Consider the following 8045-nt stretch of genomic DNA (forward strand, 5'->3'; position numbering starts at 1 on the left):
CCTCCCATTACTCAGTCCTGAACTTCTCAGGTTTCTTGAGGTCCATGTAAAAAAATGGATGCATTTCCAGAGGTGGGGACGCCCCAGGCATCTGAAAGAGTCCCTGAGGCAGCTTATGAATGCTAATTTGAATGCTTGTGTTGAAACAACTGGGACCATTTCCCACAAGACTTGGGGTTCCTGTATGCTCAGCCAGCCTACTCAGGCCTTCTGGCTTTTTAAATGCTCCATCAGGGACCAAGACCAAAGCTGCCACTGCCAGAAAACCCCAAGCTCTCTGGCTCTGGCCTTGCCCTCTCCAGCCCTTAAAGTTCTAAATAGCCTCTATCCACAGCCTGAGAGACAGGCTGAAGACTCAGGTGATCGTCTGAAGCAGAAGCACAGCCAGCAATTCTGCAGGATCTCTTGTCTAACCAGTGAGTCCCTGCTTGTCACTGACATTGATCATCTGAAGCAGAAGCACAGCCAGCAATTCTGTAGCTTCTCTTGTCTAACCAGTGAGTCCCTGCTTGTCACTGACACTGAGTTTCAAGGGATTTCCACAAACAGGTACATACCCCAATTTCCCTTGAATGTTCTTTTTTTCTTCAATGAGCACTCCTTCCTCCCGCTCTTGCCTAATAATCCACCCCAGTCAGCTTCACCTTCTTCCACATCTGTCCCAAATTTGGTGTCTCCAACTGACCATCAACGAAACCAGATCAATATCCCATTTCAGGCTCTGGCCAAGTTCAAAGTGTTGGAGTGGAACCTGCTGCAGAGGCAGCTCCAGGTTAGGTGGGAATTGCCAGCTGCTTTCGAGAGATCCCAGTATGCCCAGAGTCTCATGCAATATAAGACCGGTGACACAACCCAGTCTCCAGAGACCCTGAGATCTTCCTGGTCCAGGAAGCCCATCTCACTCCTCAGGGGGGAACTACCCTTCTTCCCGGACCATGCCCAGAGGCTGCTGGAGTTCCACCTCCAAAAGCAGTTAATTCCCCAGCACGGTGGCATATCTCAGAGGATCAAGCTGTCCACTGCATTGCTCCTGTCCCCTGCTGACCAACAGCCTCTGCTCTTGAGCAGTAAAGCCTTGGACAATGTGAATGTTCCCTGGTCTGTAGCCCCAGAGGTCAGTGGGGTTAGTGACATGACCTCACTCACATTGGCCCCAGTGTCAGACTCCATGCCACACTTGCTCACCCAGACCAATGCAATACTGCAGAACCACATCGATTCCAAATGTTGGCAGACCCTCCAGGGCACTGTCACTGCCCATATATTTATCTGCCAGGACCGTGGAATTCTGGGGAGTATGGAGGTAGCTCAGTACCCCTGCATTCCAGAAAACAAGCTCTTAGAGCTGAAGGCAGCAACTGATCCTGAGATATATCAGAAAGTTATGCCCTCAAAGACCTCACCAGGTGCTGTCATTGACCACACTAAGCTGTCCAGATCCCTGCCCAAGGGACCCATGGAGAAGCTGGGAACTAATTTACAGGACAAACATCTAGCCTTCCTGTCAGGGCTGCCTGATCTCTATTATTTGGCTCCCTCCAAGGCCACAGGCCTGCCAATCACTAGCCAATCTGAAATTGCAGAGATAATGCCTGAGCCTGTTGAAATCACACCAGAGCCTCTGACTGAGATGATCTCCTATGAAGAACAGTGCATAAGTCCTAGGCCAGGTCTTCAAGACGACGAGACTGGTGCAGATGGTGCACAGGAGTTCCTTGCTGAAGTGCAGGAGGAACAAACAAAGGAGATGGTGCATCTAGAAAGTCAAACAGATGCTGCTATTCTAAAGGCACTCAAAACACCCATCTTGACCAAACTAAATTTCCATCTGAGAAAAAAGGTCCTAGAAATACAGATGGGAATTCCCATAAAAGCAAGGGAGTCTCGGAACCAAACTGTAATAGTCTCAGAGAAATTACCCACACAGGAGGCATCTGGGAGTCTAAACAGTGAAGGGAAAACATGGCTCCAGAAACTCCACATCCCACCAAACAGTCCATATGCCCCAGATCCAGAATTGATCTGCCTCAGAAAACAGCCGATTTTTGAGCTAAAGACAGTACAGGAGAGAAAGAAACAATGCAGTTCCAGAGCAGGGCCCCATGGTTCTACCCACTGGGTCTCCAAGATCTCACATCTCAGCAGGGACGTGGCAGATGTCCAGGAGCTTTGTGCTCAGCTAGAAACCAGAGTGAACAGCTCCAGCCTGGAAGAGGCCTGCTGCCCTGAGTCCCCAGAACCTGGCCCAACCAAGGACTCAGCCCAAGTACACACACTGGCAGAGACAGATGCTTATATTCCAAAGGCACTCAAAACATCCATCTTGACCAAACTAAACTTCCATCTGAGAAAAAAGATCCTAGAAATACAGTTGGGAATTCCCATAAAAGTAAGGGCATCCCAGAACCAATTTGTAGCAGTCTTAGAGAACTTACCCACACAGGTGGTGCTTGGGAGTCTAAAAAACCAAGGGAAAACATCCCTCCAGGAATTCCTCATCCCAATAGACAGTCCACATGCCCCAGAAAACGAATTAATCTGCCTTAGAAAACAGCTCATTGTTGAGCTAAAGGCAGTACAGCAGAGGAAGAAACAAGCTAGTTCCAGAGCAGGGCCCCATGGTTCTGCCCACTGGGTCTCCAAGATCTCACAACTCAGGGAGGATACCGCAGATGCCCAGGAGCTTTGTGCTCAGCTAGAAGCCAGAGTGAACAGCCCCAGCCTGGAAGAGGCCTGGTGCCCTGAGTCTCAAGGCCCCAGCAAGACCAATGACTCAGCCCAAGTACCCACACTGGCAGTGAAGAAAGAATACCCATGGAAACCGAAACCACAAGGGGACACTACAGAATGGAATCCAGGGTTTGGGCTGCCCTCACCCACAGAAAACAGACCCCCTGCTGAAGACCAGAAGCCAGCAGGGTTATCTGTGAACAGGACACCCCGAGGTCCCTGGCAAAGGAGTGTGAGCTTTGATATTACAGCCCCCTGTCAACAGAGTCCTCAGTACTGTCCTCCGTTTAAGCTCCCAAAACTACCTCCAGGGGCTCTTGGAGGGAAAGATTCTGAGAAGAATGATGTGGAGGACAGTGAAAGCAACCTGAATGTCATTAAGGAACCAGGCAGGATTCCTGGGACTGCCCAGCCTGTGGTGCCCCAGGCTTCACAGGGCCGGTCTTCGCTGGGCCCACTAATTCAGGGTAAGCCTTTGCAGGACAAACCTTTGTGGAATGAGATCCCAGAGGAGGGAATAAGCCTAGCTCATACTCAGAAGAGCTCTGGCCTTCCAGAACCTGGCTTAAGAAATAAGGTGAAGTGCATTTTTAGCTGTATTCATTCCAAGACAGTAGATGAGAAATCCATGTTTTCCTCAGAGGAGAAAGTGACCAAAATGCAAAAAAATCGTCTTAAGAAGAGCCTGGCCCCAGCCAAAGGCCTGTGGGACAAGCTAAGACAGAGAAGACAACAAAGGATCCGAAGCCCAATTTCTCCCCACTGAGAAACAGGTGAGCCTGGCCTTCTCGGATGGCCTGGAGGCCCCGGACAATCAGCTCTGGCACTACTCTCATCATCTTTGCTCTGGCTCTATGCTGGGCGACCTCCACAGCTGCTTGGCACCATCCTCGAGAGGCTTGTGCCACCCAACCTGAGAACCCACCGTACGTCCTAACCCTTACTTCAGAGAAAAACACTGCTTTCTTCAAGAAGATCCAGTTCATTAAAATAGTCTGTAGGGTATCAAATCCCTGTATTGTCATTTTCTTTAATGTACAGGTTGTGCAAAGCATAGCCCAAATATATCCCTAGGCAGAGATACATGCCTGCTTGTTCCTTCTTGTCTCCTTGTGATATGTTAAAGGTTGAGCGGGAGGTATACAGTCTTTTCTATTAGAGAATAACCTTCAACCCACAGTTCAGATGTGTTAGCATTCCATGTAACTCCTCCCAGCCCTATCCTGGACTGTGGATAAAGGGACTTGAGTAGAGAAGGCAAGGCCCTTGTCTAAGGTACACTGAGGGTAAAGGTCAGGGTGGGGTTCAGTCAAAGCTTCCCATGATAATCTTGAACCCCATGACAACAGTACTGACAACAAGGAGTGGTCTGGAAATCAATGCATTGTTTGCCCACCCATAGGCAAAAATCATTAAATGATGGCTGATACATACATATGCCTGCAATCTGGAAGGTTTTTAGGAGAGTGCCACAGTGTTTCCTCCTTGAAGATGTGCTTTTGTGATTCGAAAAAGCAGTTTCTATGACAGAGGTCAAAACCAAAATACAGAATCTCCCCTCTCTGCTCACTGGTTGGTACTAACAAGATCTTTCAAACAATCTGGGAGCCTGCTGTGGCCCTGTTGCCTGTTTCCCATCTCCAGTGCCTCTCAGCTACATGGAAGGAATGCCTCCTAGAATGAAGATCAGAGTAGAAGGTAGAGAGGTTTGTCCCCCAGCCCTAAGGCTGCCAGGGAAGGAAGCCGGTAGGGAAAGAATGTAAATGGTAGTATGAATACCTGTGTCAGCACACCATGCTCCTGACCAGGGCATGATAATGGAGAAAAGCTGGGTTTTTCGGAATGAAAAAAAGTCCAGAGCCAGAAAGTCAACCCAAAGCTTGAGTGCTCTTGGTGGAGGGAGGTAAGCAAACTCTGAGATTTATGAGCCTGACAAAGAACATGGGCCTAGCGATGCAGAAAGAGGGCAGATGTGGCATCCTAGCCTTCAGTGACCAGTGAGGTTTGGGGCCAGGAAGAAAGAACTGGGAAACAAAAAGACAAAGAGGTTGCCCTAAATATGTGGGATAAAGACTACTATTTTGGCCACCACCTAGTAGCCTTCAAAAGGTACCATCCCTGTGTCCTCCTCTGACCTACCACAGAGAAGCCAAGAGCTGGAGAAAGAGCAGGAAATGTGGCTTCTTGATGATGTGGTACAGGGGACTGTGGGATACCCCTGCCTCACTGGTTCCTAAGGAAAGCCAGGATCACTCACCATCCCATCAAACCAGGAGGAGGTGGTGGCTGCACTCACTTCCTCTATAGGATTCCACTGCTTAGCACAAAGTGTCCACTGAGAGGATGCAGAAAAACCAGGATGGGAAGAAGCATGGATGTATCCCTGTTCAGAATGGTGATTCTGTGCCTAAAGCATGGGGACCCAGCTCCTATTGTGGCCACCAGAGGAAGCAGGCACAAGCCCTAGGCCTGCCATGCCAACATTTTCTACGTATTTTACTAATGCATCCCCGAAGGAGATCAAAGGAGGTCTTGTGGCAGGCATATCCTCCCTGCCTGGTGGGAGTTGGATAGAGAGCCACGGAACAGAGAGAGAAACAGAGGAAGGCAAGAGTGAAGGGAAGTGACTCAAAGGGTCAAAACAGCGTCAGGTGGGAAGCAAGGGTTAGTGTGCACACATCCTGACACACGGTGGAGCAGGTCCTTCCCGTGGTCCCCGCAGGCTCCTACCTGCCCCACCCCAGCATGGGCTCATGATGCTGACCAAAGTCCTGTGCCAAAGGGCTGGGCCAGAGAGATGAGCTGGAACCAATACCTTCAGGATTATGAGTTCTCAGCAAAATCAGGAGCTGAGAAGAGACAGGGTGAGAGCCTATGAACTCATGCAGGATGTTGTTGAGTGGATGTAGCTTTGCTCATCATATCCCACAACCCTTGCACAGCCCTTACCTTTCTCCTCCCCCCAGAGCTCGGGAGAGTTAAAATAAGAGCAAAATAAATGCTTTAGGGCAGGGCACAAACTCCAAAAATGTAATATACCCCAGAAGGGGTGGTAGATGCTTGGAATACATCACTGCTTGCTCGGGATCTTTGGAGTTCATCGCTGGGCCTTTGACGTACCATGTCCTGGTGAACAGCCCTAACATTCTACAGCCCTTCCTTTGGGCTTTCTGGGTGTCTGGGTGAGTACTTGAGAATTCTATAAACGTAACTTAGGGTACTGAGTTACAGCAGTAAGAGAAGTATGTCTTCTCCAAACATCATTCTGCCTGTGAATCGCTGAGTCCTTGAGGACAGGGACCATGCCTGACTCATGTTGTACATGCTCAGCCTGTCCCATCCAGGGAAGTCCAAAAACACACTGAGCACAGGAGTGAGAGGGTAAGACCCCACTGAGATGCTATTTTCTGCACCACGAGAGAGGTCACTGGGCCTCTGCTCTTTTACTGGCCATCAAGCCCTAATGCTCTACCTGTGCTCAGGGGCCTATGGCATTAGCCAGGGCTATCATGAAAGAAAGGCCAAGAAGGTTCCTGTGTCCACCGTAGGGATAGGAAAGGAGGAAGGACAATCTTGAGCTAGAGTGGACAGATGGAGAAAGGGCACCATGCAGACAGGTAAAGTGCTGGGAGACAGTACCGAATCCCTGACACACCTGGCTGGGCTTGCTAAGAGATGTCCATTCCCATCCCCAGAGACACTGAGGTCAGGCCCCTGAATACTTGGTCTGTATGAGAGCACAGGGGAAGAAGGGGCCCTGAGAAGGAGACAGAGAAAGATATCCATTCAAAGAAGGAGGGATGGGTTCTGCCAACAGCCTCCCTTCCCCGATTTGTATCTCTCCTCCACAGTAACTTCTCTGGGTCCATGGCCAGGCAAGGGGCATGCTGGGGGCTTTCCAGAATGTTTTACTTCCAAGGTCAAGCCTGTACGAGGCCACAGGGTCAGGACACTGGGCAGATAGTCTTACCCGTGGGAATCCAGACCACGGGAAGGGAAACCTATCTTTGAGGTAAATATTACTGGCAGCTGCGGTACACTGGGGGGTGGGAAGGATGATTAAAGACAGACGTCAGACTAGGATCTCACTACACACAGTGAATAACACGTGGACACACAGACATCCAGTCACACATGTACATAAAGAGAAAGACACAGATTCAAAGATGCCACACAGAAATACTACAGAGTACGAAGAAACTTTGACCAGAAATACACATCTACATAGACCAGGGAACCCCCTGGGTCGGAAATACTCAAGTAGACACAGGCAGAAATACACAAGCACATACAAAGCTGACTTGCACACATAACAAAAAGATACAGCCCCTCTTGTAGACTCACAAACACATATGCAGTCCAAATTTATCCTTCAAAGCCCTTTTCCTCTATAAAGCCTCCTAGGCCACCTCAGAACCAGGCCTGCCTATCCCTCCTCTAAACTCTCCTTTGTAATTTCTGTTTCACTGCTTGTTCTTTAATAGAGACAGCAGTGGATTCACATGCATACCCCTGGTCTCACCAACTTCTCTGCATGCTCTTAAAAAATGTCAAGGGCTTGCAGTAGATCTACTGCCCTTATCCTTCACCTATGCACCCATCTCCACAAGGGCCACCAATTTACCACTGCCTCCATCCCTGCAGGGCCCTGCCCTCCAGCCCCTTCAACACAGCAGATAGACACACCTGCCAAGGGTACTCTCAAGGCACCGTGAAGATGCAGGCCTTGGTTCCCCAGGACGGAGGCCATGACGCATGGCATGACTACATGTGTAGTTCTAACCCAAATCTTAATGTTAACCAGGATTCCACACCTGTCAACCCTACCCCCTACTCCAAACCTATTTCCAGGGACAACTCTAAACCCGCAGTGCTTTTAAGTGCAAACTTTGGAACAACTGTACCTCAGGAAGGTAAGAAATGAATTCTTCCAAAAGCCTGAGTGAGCTTGGAAGTGGATTCTTCCACCTTCAAGCCTCCAGATGAGAACACATCCTAGTGAACACCTTGATTGCAGTCCTGTGAGACCATAAGCAAAGGACTAAGCTAAGCCCTGCCTATACTCCCGACTGCAGAAAATATGGCATAATAAATGGGTGTGGTTTTAAGCCACCAAGTTTGTGGTACGTTCTTACGCAGCAGGAGATAGGGAAAAAATAGGGAAAGAGAAGGCATCTAGGGAACCCTTCTCCTTCAGCTCTCTATAAAAATAAGTAGCTCTGGAGGGTCCACAGCCTTCCTAATAAGCCATGGCTCCCTTGTCCTTCATGTTAAATGGAAAGTAACCTTGAGCGCCTTCACCTGATAATTGATAT

The sequence above is a fragment of the Loxodonta africana genome, chromosome 15 (assembly GCF_030014295.1).
Source record: "Loxodonta africana isolate mLoxAfr1 chromosome 15, mLoxAfr1.hap2, whole genome shotgun sequence".
Classification (NCBI taxonomy): Eukaryota; Metazoa; Chordata; class Mammalia; order Proboscidea; family Elephantidae; genus Loxodonta; species Loxodonta africana.